Source organism: Agelaius phoeniceus, chromosome Z (assembly GCF_051311805.1).
Source record: "Agelaius phoeniceus isolate bAgePho1 chromosome Z, bAgePho1.hap1, whole genome shotgun sequence".
Taxonomy (NCBI): Eukaryota; Metazoa; Chordata; class Aves; order Passeriformes; family Icteridae; genus Agelaius; species Agelaius phoeniceus.
This window is the reverse complement of record NC_135303.1, coordinates 48,601,709-48,622,809: the sequence shown is the minus strand read 5'-3', so window position 1 is coordinate 48,622,809 and position 21,101 is coordinate 48,601,709. Positions and strand designations below refer to the sequence as shown.

The window sequence follows — 21,101 nt, the reverse complement described above, 5'->3', positions numbered from 1 at the left end:
AAAAGCCGCACACACAAGAAAAGCAAAAGAATGAATTCATTCACCACTTCCCACCATCAGGCAGGTGTTCAGCCATCTCCAGGAAGGCAGGTCTCTATCACGTGCAATGGTTATTTGGGAAGAAAAATGCCATCACTTTGAATGTCCCCCCTTCTCCCAGCTTTATATGTTAAGCATGATGTTCCATGGTACGGAATACCACTTTGGTAAGTTCAGATCAGATATCCTGGCTGTCTTCCCTCCCAGCCTCTTGTGCACCTGCTCACTGGGAGAGCACAGGAGGGAAGCGTCCTTGACTTAGAGTAAGCCCTACTTACTTACTGCTAAGATATCAGTGTGTTATCAACATTGTTCTCATAGAAAACCCAAAATACAGCACTGTACCAGCTACTGAGAAAACCAACTCTATCCCAGTTGAAATAATGTCTAAATTTTTATTAAGGTGCAAATTAAGTATAGTAATGATTTTCAAACCCCACCAAAGCTCATTTTGTAGGAAGGACTAAGCATTACTTCTTAGTTACACACCCCCAAGAAAATATGCTTTGTCCACAAAAGAACTGGATCTTTTTTCTGAGATGCAGGAATGTGGCAATTTTCAAGTGAACCATGCATTTCTTTTTCCTGTCTGTTTTTCATACCACTTCAGATATCCCAGAGATGGTGTTAACACTTCCCAGTTCAATGCTTCTGTGAATTTAAATAGCACACAGCTGACCCTTATCTTCTAGCTCATTAATAAAATGCTAGAAGATACCTGACCTACAATCTAGTTCTTTTGAGAAATATTACTGTTTGACTTAATTCACTGCTGTTCAACACTGCCCTTTGTATCCTAAATCCCTTCATGCTGCTGAAATTTATGCAACAGCATTGACAGCTAAGATGATCTGAGTTAACACTCTTGGGTAAGAGTGTTACAGTTTTAGTTTTCAAAACCAGGAAGAAGCTTCATCACTGAAGTCCACCTATAGAGAGAATACATGAGAACTAATGTAGTAGCTATATGGCTATTACTGGGTTAGCTATTTGTATTGAACTATAGAGGTCCTACACTGTAAGTTATAGCTAACTGTTAGCAAAAGAGTGATCAGCATCATTGTTTCTTAACAATTTCTGTGTGTTTGGAAGTTGTTAAAAAAAATCTGTCTGACTTATGTGAGCTTGGTGTTGGACTCTTTGCAGTTCAGGCCTCTCGTACTGTGTGTGCACAATTAATGGTTGTGGTGGTCTGTGATTGTTTCCCAGCAAGGCCCTAAATGCCATGTAAGTAATAAATACAAGCCCATAAGTTTCATGTCTCTTTTGCCAGCTTATTACAGAACCTCCTATACCCATCTGGATGGTGGAAATAGTGTTGGATCTTTTTTACTGCCTTGCATCCCCATGGAGCTTCAGAGAAGTAGATGATGCATAACTCGATCCACATTCAATCTCTGAGTCCCCCTCAAGTGTGGTTATTGGCTAGCTCTTTCTGCCAGGGCATCAAGAGAAGCTGTTATCCCAATGTTCTGGAAGGAGTTTTGTCATCCATTTGTTTACAGATGCTAGTCTGTTTTTAACTTGGCAGCCTCAAATCAGTCTGGAGCCATAGAAATACTGCTGGTAATTTTTGGCTTGAGATAGGTGTAGATGCACTGTGCAACATGCCACTAGTCAGCAGTCACATTGGCATCTTTACAGAGCAGAGAAGAAAAGATATCAGCCCATGAGTCTGAATTTAGATATTCAGGGGAAAGAAAGGCAGGAAATTATGAATATTTGCTTCTAATTTGAAGACTGATTTAGAGAAGAACAGATGTAGGAAATTAATCAGAAGCCCGGGGATGAGCACTGTTTAATATTCACTCCGTTGTCCTCAGGACTAGCTACACGCTCTCTGAAGCTGGAGTCTGAAGAGCTTTTATGGGAGCAGTTTCTGGAGAAGGGTAGCATGCCAGGTCAGAACAGGGCTTCAGAGTAGAATGGCACTTGATGAAAGAAGATCCCCTCTATTCTCTCAGAGCTTGTGTAGTTATGGCTTGCTAAATGAAGCCATTATATAATAGATTTGATCTCTAGCCCCCTGGAAGGGGATGAAACTGTCTGGCGCCAGGTGACCACTAATGTTTCTAGCTGAGTGACCCTGTGGTTCTGTCCTAGCCCTGAGCCATAACCTCTCAGCTGGCCTGCTGCTCCAGCAGCTGTGTGGCACATGGTGGTCCCAGCTCATTTCCTTTCAGCTCTTCAGATGAGGGATTTTTGTCATTGCCTTGCTCAGCAGTCAAGCACTGAGGACATTTTCCGCCTTCGTGTTATTTTTCCTAAGGTTTCCTGGATGTGATACAAGGACTGGGAAGGGGAGCAGAAGCTGGCTTTGTCCTTCAGTTGGCCAGCATGGAGTGAGGTGATGTATAGATGCCAGGCTCTTCTTCATCCATTTGTCTTCAGCAGATGGCTGAGGCTATGAGAAAGGACTGGATGAAAGTGTAGGGGATGACACAATTTTCTCTGTTGAGCAGAGTAATAGGAGAAAGACCTTTTTCCTGAGTCTCTAGTAAAGCCATCTCTCACATATTGCTTCCTGGGACTAAGGGAAGATGTCAAGATGTTGTGGAGATGTTGACTGGATTAGTAGGAAGCTTATTAGTTTGTGCTATAGAATCTCTTGCTGCTACTTTTTTGCCACTTTTACTTGTGTCAGCTGAAATACACCATCCTGGTCTTGTTTATTTCATAGTGCACGGGGACTTAGAAACTCTGCTTCCCATTTAGGCATTATAAAGCTTTTATTATCATGAATCATCAAGCGTCCCAAATGTATAGGACATTAGCCAGCATCTCCTCCATGCCTAACTATTTCCCATAAAGCCAGCCACTCTGGCTTTCTTATATTTTTTTTTGTGTTCAGCCAAGAACTTTTCACCAAAGGGCTTATATTTATTTCTGTTGGAGCTAGAGCTTCAAACACTGTTTTGGTTTTGTTTTAATCTCAAAAAAGCAATTGTGCTTGCCTGATACTGCACCTGCATTATTTCTATTAATAATAAATATATGCCATTTAAACAGGGGCTTTTTACATGCTAAGTGCTTCATAAACAATTTCAAAAACCAGTGTTAAAAGTGTATAAATGTTGCATGGCTGGGCACTTTAAAGCTGGGAAATGCTAATGTGAACCTGGCTACCATGGTTATGTGCTTTGTACATAATTATTATTTATTAATTCTTGGCTTATTCAAGTCCCCAGAAGTTCCTGTTGTAGGAGGAGGATTTCAACGAGCTAGAAATACACAGAGAGTGGAACCAGGGACATGTGGCCTAGGAAGAGTACAGGGATACAGTTCAGATTTGTAGGGATAGGATCAGCAAAGCTGAGACACAAATGGAACAGAATTTGGCAAGGGATGTAAAGAATAAGAAAAAGCAACTTCCTATGAGTCAGAAAAGAAAGGCCAAGAGGTAAATGGCCCCTGATAAATGAGAAGGGAGAAGAGGTGTCAGAGGATCTGGAGAAGGCAGAGATACTCAGTGAATTCTTTGCCCCAGTCTTGACTGGCAGTCAGGCTTCCCACTTCTCTCAACTCCTGGAACCTCCAGGTGGGGGTTGAGGAAATGAATTCCCTCCCAGTGTAAGCAAAGAGCAGCTCCAGAACCCCCTGATGAAACTGAATAGGCACAAGTCTATGGGGTCTGACAACGTACATCCCAGGGTCCTGAGGGAACTGATGATATTGCTACCAAAACATTCTACACTGTACTTGAAAGGTCACAGTGGTCAGGTAAAGTCCCTGGTGACTGGAAAAAGGGAAATGTCACTGTTACTTCAGAAAGGGGAGAAGGGAAGATCCAGGTAACTACAGACCAGTAAGCCTCACCTCTGTGCCTGGGAAAATGATGGAGCAGATCCTCATGGAATCAATGTCAATACACATGCAAGACTAGAGGGTGATCTGAGACACCCAGCATAGCTTTCTTTACTCAGGGCAAATCATGCCTGACCAATCTGGAGACATTTTGTGCTGGAATAATGGCAATGGTCAACAAGACAAGACTGATGGATGTCACCTACCTAGACTTCTGTAAGGTTTCTGATATGGTCCCACATCACATCCTGATGTCCAGACTGGAGAGACATGGATTTAATAGATGGACTCTTCAGTGGATAAGGAATTGGCAGGATGGATGCCACCAGGAGTTGTGCTCTCTGTCCAGGTGGAAGCTGTGACAAGTGATGTCCGTCAGGGCTCTCTGCTGGGACTGGTGCTCTTCAGTGTCTTCATCCATGGCACAGACAGTGGGATTGAGGGCATCCCCAGCAGGTTTGGAGATGACACAAAGCTGAGCAGTGCAGCTGACACAACACAAGGATGGGATGTGTTCCAGAGGGGCCTGGATAAACTTGAGAATTTGGCCAATGAACTTCCTGAAGTTCAACAAATCCCAGTGCCAGGTGCTGCACCTGGGTTGGGGCAATCCCAGATGTAAATACAGACTGGGAGATGGGCTCACTGAGCACAGCCCTGCAGAGAAGGCCTTGGGGTTCTTGTGGGTGAGGGGTTGGATATGACCTGGCTACGAGCTCTTGCAGCCCACAAGCTCAACCTTATCTGGGCTGCACCAAGCAGTGTGGCTAGCAGGGCGAGAGAGGGGATTCTACCATGCTCTATTCTGGTGTCATGAGACCCCACCTTGGGACTGCATCCAGCTCTGGGGTTAGGATAGGAAAAACATGGGCCTCTTGCAGCAGAGGAGGTCCCTGAAGATGATTACAGGGATAGAGCATCTCTTCAATGAAAACAGGCTGAGAGTGTTGGCATTGTTTCAGCCTGGAGAAGATTTGGGGAGGGTTGACCTCATTGTGGCCTTCCAATATTTAAATGGGGCTAAAAAAAGTGGATTAATTTTTCATAAGGTAGTGACAGGACAAGGGGCAATGGCTTTAACTGAGAAGAGAACCTTTAAACTAAAAGGTTTAAATCAGATATTAGGAGGAAATTCTGTACAAGAGGCTGGTGAGACACAGCAACAGGCTGCCCAGAGAAGTTGTGGAAGTGGAAGCCTCATCCCTTGCAGTGCTCAAGACCAGGTTGAATGAGGCCCTGGCCAGCTTGAGCTGGTGGATATAGCAACCCTGCTCATGACAGGAGAATTATCTTTCAAGTCCCTGACAACACAAACCACTGATTCTATTGATTCTGTAACTCTATGGTTAACGACTGGTTCTTCTTTTGAAAAGGAACAGAACAGGAGATGAATTGTGTTGGAACCCAGGAAATTCCTCTGGCTGCCCTGAAGGACTCGAGCCCCTGCCCAGGGGGCTCAGAGACTGGCACAGAGCCCAAGACCCCTGTGCCTTTGATTTAGCCCTTGGAAAAAAAAATTACCAACTGTATATGAAGAATTACAAGCCACAAAAGTTTAAGTAGAATGATAGTGAATTTATCATGAGATGAAAAAATAGATAGGGTTTTTATCATGGGGGTTCAGGGGGCAAGATGGAGGGATCTGGGCATGTCCAGCCTTTCCCCTTCTTCTTGGCCTCCATCTTCTGGGTGATGTTGGCATTTTTAGATTAGTTTAGAGTAGAAGCTCACTGTCTAACATAGGTGATAGATATTGGAAAGTAATTGTAAATATTGTATACATTTACAATTGTAAATATTGTAGTTTTTAGTATAAAAAGACAACACCACCCCGGGGGGGGGGGGGGGGGGGGGCAGAGTGCCTCAGACTGTCCTGCTGGATGGACCTCAGCAGGTCAGGAGAAAGAATATTATAGATAAGAAATGATAAACAACCTTGAGACTGAGAACTGAAGAGCTCTGACTTCTTCAAGTGCTGGTCTGGGAAAAGAGACTTTATAATGTATATCAGGGTCACTCTGACCAGCTAGAGATCCCGAAAGGATTGCAGAGTAAGAGAGAATAGACCCAGGAAGCAGAGGAGTACACCAGGAAAAGAAATAAAGTCTGTAGATGAAGCTGAAAGCCCTACAATATGCCTACTTTTCCTGTGTCTGATCATGTCACTTGTTTCAAAAGCAACACAGGTACTTTCTGCAACATTTTGTTCCCATGATATAGAGTATAGAATATTAATCCCATATATTTCCGGGTGTGGGGTGCCTGGCTTCGTCTAGCTCTCACTGCTGGACCAAAGGCAGCAGCTGTGGTGTTTCACCTCAGAGACACATTTGGCCGGCTGGATGCTGCAGCTCGGCACTCGGAACAAATCCAGGCATAGTAGAAACTCAGTTTACCTCTGGTGGAGAAGGTTCAGGCGATGGTGAAGAGAAAAAGGAGAGGATTCTGCTGTAGAGTTTTAATCCAGAGTTTTATTCCAGGATGACAGACCTCTGAATCTTGTAACAGCTCCCAACAGAATCCCAACCGCATGGTCCCGTCTCCTTTTAAGCCCGGGGACAGGGGGAGGGGAAGGGACAGGTGAGGGCCAACCAGGTGTGAGGAGGGGAAGGCTCAAGGGATACAGACACTTGGACAGGCCAATGAGCCCGGACCTGAGGGGCATCTTTTGAACTTCTGCCAACCACACCACACCCTTGCTGGAATGTTAAGATTGATGGACAGCTCTCAGCAGGAGGGCAAATGGGGAGGGGGAAGGTTGGTACAGCTGAGATGGCCTCACACTGCAACAATAGAGCAATTTCATTCTTGTGAAAATATTTTACCCCGATGATGACATATTTTATTTGAGTAGTGTTCCCTTGACCTTAGCTGGACAGTGACGTCTTCTGATTATCTTGCTGAACCAGGGAAACAGCAGAATGTCCAAGTTACAGAATTTGTTTTTAGGAGTCTGATCTTTCAGCCAAGAAAGGTTTATATCTTTTTTTTCCTTCTCTTTTTTAAACTTGCCCTAAATAATGATTTCTAACTAGAGAGGATGTAGTAGAGTAGGTAACTAGTAACCTGAGAAAGAGAGGAATTATTTTGGCTGCCTGCCTTCACTACCTTTCCCACTACCTTGATTTCCCCCTCTTTGTTCTCAATTGTGCCTAAGCTGTAGTTGATGCACCCTGCTGTAGATAATATTAATTTGGGCTTAGGTTTGCAGTGCTTAGACACTTCTTGAAGAAAAGCTTTTGTGCATCTGCCACAGTGTAGAGATACAGAGGACTTGCTTCAGGTAGCAAAGCACAGTTTAATATCCGTCCTCTGCCTGCAGAGGCTGTGGGGTCAACACAGCTTGTGTGTAGCTGGGTGTGTAGTTTAGTTATTTTTAATGCTGTGCCTGAGGACAGCAATCTTATGCAAAGCCTGAGACGGAGGCTGTACCCTCCATCAGCACAAGGGCTCTGCAAAGTTGGTGACTTGTTGCTAGGCCACAGAAGCTGTATTTTTGATGGTACTCAGGCTTTCCTCTGCCCTTCATGTCATGTCATGTCCATCTTGTCATCAAGGAACACAGAGTCAATCTTGCAAGAAGCAACAGCAAAGATTGAGGCCAACTCACCTAATCTTATTTTCCATTGTCCTTCAGCAAAGGGAGTTCCTAAATTTAGTATCAAACAAAAGGCTTCCAAGCAGAGGGGGTTAATACATGATAGCTCTTAATGTTCAGTAGCAGCAGCAGCACAGAATGTTGTTTTGTGGCAGTCTTTTAGAGCTTTATATGCCATTTTCAATGTGCTTCTTTTTTTAACATTATATTAATATTTAATTATAATTAAATACATTGCATGCTACATTAGAAATAATTTAGTACATCATTTATATACACATGAATATTTTAAACCAGGCTTTCTAGAGGAGAAAGGTGATGAAATAATGTGTGGAAATCTGCAGAAAAACTATACTAATTTTTCTGTTCCCTTTGAAAATTTTGAACTTGTCAGCTGATTTCAGCAAACTTGATCAAAAACCAGAGGTTTCAAAGAAGAATTGCTTTAAACTTTTAATAAAATGTTTCTCTCTGTTAGATGAAAGGAAAACACTCAAATCTGAGTCACTGTGAGTAGAGAAAAAATGTTTACACTCAGGCCCTTGATTGGACACCAGAAATCAAGGTTATCATCCCCTCACCATCTTTTCCCAAATACAGAACAAACTTGTTTATATTGGAAACTTGTTTATATTGGAAACCTTTTTCCACACAACAGCACTGGTGTGGTGTACATAATTTCCCTGAAATTTGTTCAGGTCTTACATATTCTTCAAGCTCAATTCTCTCCTGAAAGTTCTTTGGGTAATTCTCATTGTCTTTGTCCTAAGTGAAAGTTTCATATCTGCTCAATGCTTTGTTGAAATCCAGACAAAGGAACCCTAGCACATTTCCTCTGTCCAGAAAATGAGTGATTAGAGAAAGACACCAATTCAGGCAGCCATGAGGTACATATGATAAAAGCACAAACTGTGCATGGTTTCTTCTTCCCTTTTAAAAGTGCTCCTCTGTTCACTGTGCTCTGCCATTGGCTTGACTACAGGCCAGGGGACAGGCTGGGTGTTTTCTTTTCCTTCAAGCTGTGTTGCTATATTGCAGTCTCTTGGTAGAGCTCCTGATATGATAGGTTTATATCAGATATCCTGATTTGATAGGTTTATAGAAAAGTTTCAGAAGTCTGGAAAGGAGGCAGCAGGGTTCCCATCTATCATCAGACACAGCAGCCTTAACAAATCTGGAAAAGCACTGCATCTGGAATACAAGCATTCTGATAAGGAGTCCATTCCAGGTTAGACTGGAGTTTTACAATGTGGTTATGTAATTTCAGACTGTGGCTGCAGACACTTACGCAAAGAAATAGAAATATATAAAGATCTTTGTCCAAGATTCCTTTCTACTTTGTGCCAAAAGTCTCTGCTTTGGAGATGTTTCTTTCACAGAGAAGTTTTGGTAGAAATGACAGCCTCCATTTACAGTGATCGATTTCTGCAGCATAGCTTTCCTGTCTGACCTCATTCCAGAGTTGTCAATATGTTTATCCACACCTGAAGCTCTCCCTTACATTGTGCAAGTTTGCTTAATTCCCCCTTATTATCATTACCCCTTACTAATAGAGCTCATCAGTGTCATATTTCTGCATCATCCCTTTTCAGCTGTTTTGATCCACACAATTATTGAAAAATACAGACTAGTTTGAGAATAGCCCAAATCTTCTCGTCTTCTGCTCTCAAGCCTGAAAGCAGCCATACCATTGCTCTTAAATGCAGGACTGTAGATCAGTCATTACTGCTGTGTGTAGATAGTGTCTTGTCAGAAATATAGGACTTAATTCTCAGAATTCTCAGGACTGGTGTTCCCATTAAAATCAGATTCCTTCCATGTCCATTACGGTGGGTTATGCAAACTTGTTTGCATGTACGTGTCTCCATCCAGACTTCTAGTGGGCACTGTAAGCAAGGAATTATTACTGTTCTTAGGTGGATATCTGAAAACTGGCCATGTGATTTGGGCTCTAAAAATAGTAAGTTCTCTCTGCAAGTGGAATGATGAATGACTGTGTCTGAAGTAGAATACAGGTTACATCAGATGGACCCAATTACATTTAAAACTATGTGAGCAGAATTAGTTTTTGATCTGTTCAGTTCTTCACCTGTGTATGAAACCCTGGGATGTTGGTCTGTATTTGCATCATAGTCTTTGAGGTTTGTCCTTACTAGTTTCTGATTACCTGAGCTGATATGAACCAGAAGACCCCAGGAGGGAGAGAAAACACTGATCTAAGTCAAACAGCACCACATTTCACCCAAACACTGTAGGGTGCTTCCAAGATTTTGGTTCTGCCAAAGACTTCTGTGTATCTCCAGTTTCAAATGAACTGCCACCCACCCCTATTTTGTCTTCCTACTCCAGAATGCAGGGTCTCTGGCTTGAAGACTGTGCAACACCAGCCATAGGGGGACCCTGTTTATTGTTACTTACCAAATGAACACTCTCCTTTACAAAGTGATAAATTTTGGGCAGCCAGTGTTCCTACTTTTATCTGTGTTATCTCAGTCTCAATCCTTTTTCTTCTGTGGTACATTCACCTATCAGAAAGACTGTTGAACTCAAATTTTCCACAGAAGCTTAAATATTTGTATCTTAGTTATATGTATCAAAAATGTCAATACTATAGGAAACCTGAGTGAGGATCCCATTATACCCTTTTGAACTTGGTGATCTTAAGGCTGTTTTCCAGCCTAAAAGGTGATATAATTTTACATTGTCTGGTTAGGAGACAGTGTCTCAAACTCAGTTCTTCATGATAAATAAGCTCAGTGGATGCCAGCCATTTCAGTTCCCAGGCATCTATTTACAAAAACCAAGGGGTACTCAGCTATTAGAAATAATATATGCTTGCATATATTATTTCTATTTATATTTTATATATATTTAAATTTAAATTTATATTTTATATATATTTAAATGTATTTTATATATATTTAAATAGGTGAATACTTCTTGGGTCTTCTGGAAGGAAATTCTGTTTAAATTGTATTCATAAATAGTTTCTCAGACATTTAAATAATATTAAGCCACATTTTAATTGTTAATATGTAACTTTTATAAAGCATAATACTATTTTAACTCTTTATGAGTCAGTGCTTTAACACAACAACTGCCAGGCAAGGCCTGAAATCACTATTTCTTGACTAGGATGTGACTGCATTGTAGAAGGAGATCTGAAGAAGGCTTGAAATATGAGCAAGGCTGATTTAACATTAGAGATGAGGCAGTCTTTCCTGATAAAAATAGGTTTCCTGCAATGTTACCAGTTTAGTATCGTGCCTCGTAATGTTTTATGGTGTAATGGCAGCTCAAGACAGAGACCATTCACACACTTTTCGATCTGATCCATCTTGTCTGGGAAGCAATATGTAATTGGTACAAGAGTAACAGTAGTGCTGTGTCGTGCTGTGTTTTCTGCAGAGCTGCCCTGCTGTTTCTCCCTCTCTGTGTTACAGTTCAGGACTGCAGTAACAGTGTGGCTCTGCTCCTGCTTGGACATGGAACCCAGTATTTTCAGGTGTGCCCTGACAATCACAGGGAAAGCTTTAATTTGTTCTGCAGTGAAGGCACCAATCACTTACAGAAGCTGTTCACAGCTAAGTTTTCTTTATTGAATGCTTGATTGCAAAGTTTCACTCTGGTGCTTCTGGGGGAGCGTTGTAAATTGTTCACAGAACTTGCCAGTATTGGCCTTTGTGGGTGAATTGAATTAAACTCTCTGCTGCATGTCCCTGAGGCACAGCCATGTCAGGACTGATCTGGGGAGAAATGGGGATGCATTTGTTGATGGCAGCTGAGTTAATTGGTCTTGTGATATTTTAACAGAGGAAAGGCCTGGTAGAGGAGTGCCAGGCTTCTCTCCTTGCTCTCAGAAAAGTCAAGGGAAATTAGTATCTGCCAGGAGATTTGGTTTTTTAAAGTGAGCAGTTTTTAGGTGAGCTTGTACCTTCCAGAGACCCAAATCACACAATCCTTGGAGACTGTTTTTTCAGTGATCATGGTTGGAAAGGTTGGAAAAGGCCTCTCTGATCTTCAATGTTAGATATAAAATTGGGATGACCTCTGGAAGGAATAGGAATGATGTGTGCAAGCAGCTCAGTTTTCAGCACATGGTCATTGCATATGCACTACTGTCCTGTAACATGATCAGAGCCCAATTTTCCTATTTTACTGTGGCATGGAGATTATATGATCCAGTGTAGTACCAGTATAAATAAATAGACTCAGCTAGTGTTAGAACAAACAAGACAGAGATGAGAGAAGTGACCTTGCCAAAAGTTCCGCTTTGGCTGCATGGTGAGGGAGTATGTGCTGACTTCTGCGTCTCTAGTCAAAAGCAAATCTCCTTTTTGTGTGCATCCTTTTGGATCAACTTTTTCTCTTCTCTGCTCTGTTGCACCTCTGCCTTCATTTTCTCAGTGACTGTAAGTTTGGCAAATACTGCAGGTTTTGGATTACAGCACCACTTGAAAACTGTGGAGCAAAACCATAAGGAAAGTCTGAAGAGTCCCATATTTGCACATGGACTGTCAAGTTATGGGAGAGTGTTCTGGATTCTTGGAGCAAGCAACTTTGCACTATTTTATTCTTTACTAAAAGGCAAAGTGAAATATAATAAATATGCATGCAGGAATTCAGTTTGTACTACTGATTCTGTAATTACCCAGCTCGGGAATAAATAGGTGCTTTTCAACTGTAGGCACACACCAGTAGCTCTGCCACAGAAATCGACATAATATTTCATAGGAGATAGAGAGGCTGGAGCTGGGGTAATATCAGGCTGAATGGTAACAATAGATTGAAAAAAGATATTTGCTGCAATCTTTTTACTAGAGGAAAGCAAGGACAATCAATGTTAAGCAACGTGGTTTGCTGCAGCAACTTGCTAGTGTCAGCACAGTCCCCATCTCTTCCTGTTTGTTTCAAGAGCATAGGTCTCTAGCTGGAGTGTTAGGATCTGTCCTTTTTCCTTTCATTTGTGTGGCTTGGCTGCCCTAGTGCCGTCCAAGAAACTGAGAAAATACTCAGTTTTTTCCTTTTACTGCCTTGTACTTGTAGGACAGTTGGTTCTACATGCTGTGCATTTCCTACTACTATTCTAAGGGCTGCTGTATCCTCTCTCCTATCCATAGCTGCTGCTTTTCATTGGTGTATTGGGGTATTCATTTGTGTATTCCATTAGTGTATTAGGAAGGGGACACATGGAAGAGTCTGGATAGAGAAACAGAAACAACTATGAAGGCTGGCACTGCAGTTGTGACCAGGCTGCACATGTTGGAAACATTTCTCTATGAACAGATAGCCAAATCACAAAGAATAAACTTTGACTTTTAGATAATCCCTCAAGTTTTCCAAACAGTTTCCAAACCAGATTGGTACTGGTGTGTGGAAGATATTAAAAAAAAAACAAACAACAATCTCCTGGAAAAGCACAAATGTGGCTGTGAGTTTTATCTGTGGTTTTCAAAATCACTCATCTTGAAATACACAAAGGGATACCTGAGGGACAGATCACCACCACAGTGGAAGTTTTTTTCATTTTTTCAGTTCTGCACAACAAAATTAAAATCAGAAAAAGTTTCAACTTAAGCATGTCTACATTTAAATGCAAAGTAAACAACAAACTAGAGATGGGATGGCTGACATATGCACACACATACACATATATAGAGAGAGGGAGAAAGAACTGCCTGAATATTGCAGAAATTTTTGATATAACAGCATTTATGGAACTTGTCTGGTGATTAAGATACCTAGAAACAGCCAAATACATATCCCTGGGAATATTTACTTTCAAACATGACCCATCACATTTGCTTTGTTTGCCTGATTGTACGACTGCTAGGATGCTGTCAATTCTGATAAAAGGTGGCACTGCCCAGCCATTTGATGTGAAGCCCAGGGTGGGCAGCTGGAATGGCTGTTTCCTTTTTTTAAAAAATTCTCATGACCCTAAGCGCCCTCTGTTTTGACTAGATTTTAGCTGTGATAAATCCTCTTTTGGGGCCTTGTGAATGTCACAGAGCTGTGCAGAGAGTGGGTTTTCTTATAGAATTCACACCACGATCTACTAGATCTATAGAAAGAACACATCTGCATATGCATGTATATACACATGTACACACACACACACACACATATTGGCAGAAGGAAGGTAGCATCAGACAGATGTGAAAACAAGGACTGAGGGGCAGAGTAATTTTATGCCATGGCAATCTCCTCCATAGATCATTTGTGCTACATGGGAAGTCTGTGTCATTATCCAGACAAAATGACGTCTGTCAGATTTGTCTGCAGCAACGGACTGCCTGCTATCATTGCTTCCCAGATAGCAGCTCGATTTATTATCAACAACACCACCACTGCCATAACTCTACTTCATGCCGCAGCCTGAGTGTCTGTGATTCTATAAGATGTGACACTAAAGTTATGTAACAACAGTGCACACCACAAATGGCCTAGTGGGACTTGATATAAGTGTAATCCATGGAGATTTACTGAGGGATTCGTGAACAAAGGCATGTCAGCATTTTCCTGTGTTTTCTTGGAGGAAGAGCTAAATGGACAAATTGGTGCCAAAGTATGTCTTTATCCCATGACATTGAAATCCCCAGGGGGAAGTTTTGTTTATATCCAAAAAATTGTCAGTACCACTTTGAAAAGAATTTCTGTTGCCTCCTTTTGTTCCCTTTTGTTGTATTTTAACTGTGCTGTATCAGCATTGCTTTGTTGTGTGACTATGTAGCAAAAGGGAAGGCTAATTCCATCAGCCAATAAACAGTGTGATCCTTATGTAAATTTATTCTTATCATGCTTTTGACCAGGCTCAAAAACCTCTTATATTCTCTGCTGACAGTCAGAAGGCTAGCAGTGCAGAGCAAAGAGCCAGGCAAAACAAAAGTCTCTAAGCTGTGGGTTTGAGGTGAAATTATCTTTTTTTATTTTTTTTGGCAGTTGTGTTATTACCAGCTTTGTGTGTGCTATGCCTTACGAAGATCCTGATATTTGGTGTCTTTTGGGAGAAGGTGGAATTTCTGCAATTAATAACTGTTCAGTAAGATCTCACTCCTCTCCTCCTCCTTACATCACTTCTGCACCCTGGGCTGATGACCTACCACTGAGGATGTGAGCAGCACAGCCTTTCTTGGACTATTATCTTACTGATTCTTTCCCAGAGACAATTCATTTTCTTATGGGGAAGATCTATCAGATTTAGATCTAGGAAAGGACAAACTCTTCCTTCTTCTGCTAGAGAGACTATAGAGCTTACTTCAATCTTATGCTTTGCTTGGAAGTTTCCTGGAGGCATGGTGCAAAGCTTCTGAACCCTGATGGATAGTGAAGAAAGACTGGGGATATGTAAATAGCTGCACTAGGTTGAGGGAGGCTCACACAGTTGGTAGGAAGTCCTTTGGCATTCTGGTTCCACTGTTTTTGGCTTCCTCCTGGCAGAAACACAAATGGCAAGTTGAAGAACATTTCACTGTGTGCTTTGGATTCATGTAGGCAGTACTCTTCTGAACTAAACGTGGGAGGGAGGGAAGGAAGATGGAAAACTCAGCCATCTGTCAACATTTTTAGTCACATTGAGAAGGGACATTTTTATTCTCAGGGCTTTTGGAAAACTTTCCCTGACAGCACATTTCACAGAGGACTCTTTCTGACAGGGACTGCTATCTATTAAGTGACACATCTGGGGAAGCAGATTGCACTGTGCAGAGCTGAAGTTCACCGCAGGGCTATGAGCAGTTCAGGGAAGTGGAAGATTGGAGGGAAAAGAAGCTTGAAGCCATTCTTTTGGCTTGACTCTCACACTAAAGCGCATTTTTAGCTGGTGTTTACTCTCTGGGAATATCCACTGTCACTCAACAAGGTTCTGAAAACCTATGGACAGATTTTCTAATGCATATACTGATAATAATTAACAAACTGAAAAAAACCCAACTGTCATGAAGAAAACTAAGCACTTACTTCCCTGGTATTACAACCCCTAACCCTCCCAACCTGCTCTGTCTCCCAGCTTTTTGTGTTTTTCTAAAAGCATGTAGAAGACAAAATAGTTAACAGAATCATCTGGATGTATTTGCTTTTCAGGGGCAAAGAATACATTAATAGCAATGATAGTATTAGGACACAAAAAAACAGACCTTCTGTATTTCTTCCTATATTTGCTGTGATGGAGCACACAGTTTCTTGTAATGAATTGTGCATGGATATGAAAAAAAACCTTCTGAATTTCCTGTTGCCCAATACTAAAAAATTATTATTTATGTCAAGAGAGAAACATATCAAGGAAGTAAAGTAAGAATTTTATTGTTGGTATCATTAAAATATTGAGACATAATTCAGTTTTATTTAATCTCTAATTGTTGCAAAAATGAAGGACTAGCAATGTAGCTGCAGTACTGCTCTGAAATTGTCACAGACACACACACACACACAGAGTCTCTGCTTCATTTAGCTCCTTTCCTTGATTCTGTGCTCACCCTTCTACTGGTCCCTTGTATTCTAGAAATTCCATACTGGTGGAGATCACAGGGGGATGTTAGTGGGAGCTTTCAGCACCCGGAGTCCTTTGCCAGGAAGAATGTTCATGGTATGAATTCTTCTTTGTCCCTCTAGGATCACTTGGGATAATCTGGATATGTTGATGACATACTGCTCTCTTCCTACACTGGTCTGCAGCTCCAAGTTACATCCAAAGAAAATACACCCTGGCCACCTCAGTATGTTCTCTCTCTGTTCTGTTCATGACCCCTGAGCCCAGCTTGTCCAGCTCCAGGTTCACACTTTAGCTGACCCTGGGCAATGTGTTTGCAGCTGTGCTCCTCTGTGCCTGTGTCCTTCCCAAGGCCTCTGCTGTCCTGCCAGGCCTGGGTTTGTCAGCACTTTGTCATCAAGTTGCTCTTGTACAAATCTCATTGCACTCGGAGTAGCAGCTTGTCATTGCTGGCTGTGCAAAGCCATGGTTGTACCACCCCAGGAGGAGCAAAAGTAAAACAGAGCAGGCACAGGCACCTGATCAGCCAGAGGAATTGCTGCCACAGCCAAGAGAAGCAACATAAAGCTACAGACAGGTCAAGGAAAGTTCAGAGAGGGCAGACCTGAGAGGTCTCAGTTCACAGGTCTTGCACATTGCTTGCAAAGCTTACAGTCTAATTTACTAGCAATGCCAATGTTCTGAAAGAGGGTCGCACATAGAAGAGAGAGAGCAAGCAGCAATACTTGATCAGCTTTGTGCTGGAAGTGTCCTGGCTTTGACAGCACTGGGTGTGAAGTTCTAGAGAGCCTGGAGGCCGGTTCAGCTCTCAATTCCATGTTAACCTGCATGCCTGCTTTCCAAGCTGAAAGTGCAAGTAAACAGCCAGAAGAGGAAGCTAATTTTCTTAAACACTACTTAGAAATATCTGGTCCTGAAGGCATATTGAGAATGTGTGGTGCTCTACATGGGGACAGGGAAACAGCAACCTGTGTTCAGGCCTTTGTCTCACCACAGGCTCCCCATGCACCCTCAGCTCAGTCACCTGCTCTGTCTGTGGTACACTGCCCACACTGTAGGCATCTTGCAGCAGGCATTGGAAAGGTGGGAATGGAAAGCTGGGTCACCAGGGGCTCACTGCAGCTGCTGGAATCAGGTAAGTGCAAAGGAGGATGGACAGGCATGCTGGAAACATAGTAAGTACATACATACAAGCACAGAAGCCTTGTTTACACAGAACTGCATCCATCTGTCTCTAAGTACATGGACCTTCAAATGGCATTTCCAGCTTTTGGAAACTCTTAATATTATAATGTTACCTCTGTTCCTTATGACAAAGATAATAATAAAATTAGTTGCAAAATCCAAGCATTTCTGGGTAGACTGTTCTTGAAATGTTTCTGCCTTTCTTCTTAGGTGGGATTTCCACTGAATTGCTACAGCCTAGGCACTACAGAATTTTGTGTCTTTGAACTCCTCTTTCTCCTTCCTTCCCTCATTCCCACCCCAGCGAACAGGCTGTTTAAAGCCCTGCAGAAGATATAGTCACATCCACAGAACTATACACAGGATGGCTCAGCTGTGCTGCAACATTATTCTGCTGAAGATCATGGACCAGGGAGAAGCATATAAGGTGCTGTAAGGTCTGCAAATGTGACATACCAATGTATCTGTGCATGCTGATAGCCAGCTGTGACCTGCCAGGAAGACAGAAACATGAAAAATGGCAGAAATAAGAAATAGCAAAGAGGAGAGCACTTGTTTAAAGAAGCTGCTGATAAATGATGGGTTGCTGGGAAGACAGTGACACCATATGGATCAAGTAAAGGTAAAGAAAACCTGCAGACTCCCAAGGGAGTACTTCTGCTCCCAGCCCAGCCTTCTCTAGCAGTCCTGCTGGATACAGAAGAGTTGAGCTCCCCATCATCTCAGCTGCTGTCCTTAGTGTGGGTGCTGACAGCCTACTCTCCACACCCAATCTCATCTGTGGGCAAGAAGATCCACAGGAGGACCAAGAAGATACCATGCCATGGCTCTCCATTCTCAACCAGACCCAGGTAGACTCATTTGTCCTGAAAACCAGCTACTGGGTGACCACTGTGACTGAAGGGCTGAGTACCAGTGACCCGAGTGGGACTACAGGTCACAGCACTTGTACCTCCTGCCAGCTGCTGGCAGAGAGTGTTGTACCTTCCCCAAGAGAGTGAATGAGTGTGCACATGTGTGGGGAGTGTCTGTGTGGTGTGATTAATTGACAATCTTCAATCTCAACCAGCTGGAAAGTAGAGGGGCCTCAGCTCCAGGCTTCTGTGCGGGGAGAGCTATGATTTTGGGGTACCTGTGGGAGAAGCCCATGAGGAGGAGGGGGCCTGTCTGTCTGTGCCTCTGCTTGTGTGAGTCCCGTGTGTGGGTGCTGTGAAGGCAGCTTGTCAGTGTCAGTGTGTGTGACTGCCCATCCTCTGCGTGTCTGTCTGTGTCACTCTGGGGTACATGCTCTGATTTGATACTGGCTGAGCCTGAAAAGGAGAAAGAAACAACCACATTCCTCAGCCTAGGCACGGGCCCAGGGCACTGGGCTGGGCTCCAGTAGTTGCTCCTGACTGAGTCCATTTTCTTTTGGCTGTGCACTGTCTCCAAATAAAGCAGTATTTCTGTAGTTACCTGTGAACTACTCATGGAAGATAACTCCATGCTTCTGGATGAGAAGTCAGCTGCACTCCTGCTGCCTTGGGCAATTGGCTTTCCATCAGATGGGCCCTGAGACGTCCAGAAGATCCTAAACTGTAAAGAGAGAGGCTCAGAGAAGGTTGTATCTGAAAATGAAACATTTTTAAATGAAATTGCTCTATTTGCCAAAGCAGGGGGTTTTCTCTTCCTGATATGCATAAATTTTAGTGAACTTAGCCAATGTGTTTATCATTGGAACCTCATCTCTGTTCATGGATGGGATTAACTGCAGTCAGTCTAGACTTTGATGGACTGAAAACAGTGTACTTGGGAGATGGAGAGGGTTTAAATTTACTTGTTTTACTGGTCCTTCAGGGTAAGAAGATGACTGCCTGCTTCCCAATGGCTGATGTGAGAGAATGAGCACTTGAGGGGTAGAAGATGCACTGCCATTCCTGCCTGCTGCTCTCTCTTTCCTTTTTCTGTACAGCAAAGTGATACCATGTGGGCACTCTAATGAAATTAGTCCGTTTATGTGTCCATTCATGTTCATCCAGACATTGCACAAACATCAGAAATCTGGAAAGCAGTTTTCAGGCCATTGGGGGCCAGGAAGAGATCAACAGAGTCTGAGAACATGCAGAAATTTTCTGGTGGTGTCATCTTCCTTAAACATCAGCTGTGAAGTGCTTCTCCTCCAGTTTTATTCTTGATTAGCCCTTTTTCTGTGTCAGCTTTATTCTATTTTTATTGGTTAGAGTACAACTCAGAGCTTAAATAATTTCTCAGATTAATAGAAGAAGAGTATTTCTATCCTTCAAAACAGGAATGAAAGTAAGGAAATGTCAGCACTTTTAATATAAGGTTGTGGATTTCATGGGGGCTTCTGCTTAATTAAAGAATTTTTAAAGTTGTGACATCATTCTATTACTCTTTTTGGTCCCTGTGCGGTAGAAGGAAAAAATAAAAACATAATAGTTTTTCATGCCTTCCTGTGCTAAATGCCAGTGTGAATAGGCTTAAGCGTGCTCTCGTTTCTTGGTGGGCATTTTATTTCCAGGCCATTTGAGCAAGTAGTTACTTAGATTTGTCTGCTGTCACACAGAGTGGAGGAGAGGAGCGGAGTGTTACTTCTGCGGTATCATAAAGAAGTGGAGCTCTCATTCATATTCATAATTAACGGCACAAACAGCTGCACATGCTCTGTCTGGCTCCTCTCAATTCGTGTTAGCTTCCTTGTTTACATACACCCAGTGATCACTTAGCTACTGTTAAGGAGCAGGAAATGTGTCAAGGTGACATTGTGGAGATTCCCTGCCAGACATTGCACTCCTTTCCAACACAAGCACTTCCTTCTTTGCAACAAACCAGCGCTGAGGCCAAGCACATCCAGAAACTATGCTCTCAAGCTTTCACTGTTCAAGTCTGACTTATTAAACAATAAATCACGAAGAAATAAAGATAGAAATTCAAAAGCTGTGTTTTCCTAGTACATCTGAAAAACAACCCAAATTCTTCCCAGATTCTCATCACTAGGGCAGAAATGTCCCTCTTATGCTTTGCCACTGTGCAGGAGGGAAGTGCAGAGCTGTCTGCTTCCATGGCAAACAGGATTCTGGGCATGACACTGGGCCTGGGGCACCTCTGGTAGCTGCAACCTGGCACTCCTGGCTATGAAAGGGGCTGCCAGCTCTATACTCACATTTCAAGCCTATTTCCTCAGGCCCTCCTGCCAGTAGTGACTGTTTTTGGCTGTTTTCCTGTTTTCTGCTGAACTGCTTGTCTTTATCTGCTCATCTACCAACGTGCTGCCATTCAGCACTTCTCCTCCCATTTCTAGGGTATAGTGGTGCCTACAAGAAAATGGGAGAGTCCCTGTGTCAGTAATTCTTTAGCAAAAGGAGTGTCAAAGCACTGCTCTTCCTGGTGCTACAGTTCAGAGACAGTGAGAGAGCCATGGACTGGCTCCTATTATCCCAGCTGCTAGTTTAAGTCTGTCTTTGGAGTCCTTTCCCTGAGAGAGCACTCCTGACCTCTATCTGACATGGGTCTAGTGAAAAAATAGGGGAGAAGGGAACTGTGAAAATTGCGTTGCCCATTTCCCCCCCTAGGCAACATGGATCTGCATTCTACTTCATCTGCCTGTGAGGTTAAGGTTGAAAAGTCTGATCTAAATGGTCCCTATCTGGCAGTGAGACAAACAGTACATATTTGTGTTGTTCCTCCAGCTTTACTCTTGTGTTAGCTTTTGTTTTACCTTTCACATCTCTTTTGGTTGGATTTCTTTAATAGTTAGGAAAAATTGCATTCCGTTCTCCTAGTTTCCTTCTGCAAAGCCCTCAGCAATATTTGGTAGTTTTCTTTTGCATATTTCAGTCTCAGATCTCAAGGTTATGCTATTTCACTCTTTGAAGGGTTGCATGCCTCATATTTACTGGCTGAACAGCTACGGATGCTGCTGTTGTTTTTCAATTCATGCAGAAGCATTCCCTCTGCTTTTCATGGCACTGAAATTGTGGAATTTTT

At 42.6% G+C, this 21,101-nt stretch overlaps 1 long non-coding RNA gene across 1 annotated transcript; it reads right to left on the bottom strand.

Annotated features, from left to right (window-relative positions):
- Positions 1-17,297: 17,297 nt before the first annotated feature.
- Positions 17,298-20,482, bottom strand: LOC143692221 (uncharacterized). Its single transcript, XR_013180107.1, has 3 exons — positions 20,278-20,482; positions 18,570-18,689; positions 17,298-17,605 (listed from the first exon to the last, which is right to left on the bottom strand). It is a non-coding gene; the product is annotated as an uncharacterized LOC143692221 (long non-coding RNA).
- Between the last annotated feature and the right edge of the window lie 619 nt (positions 20,483-21,101).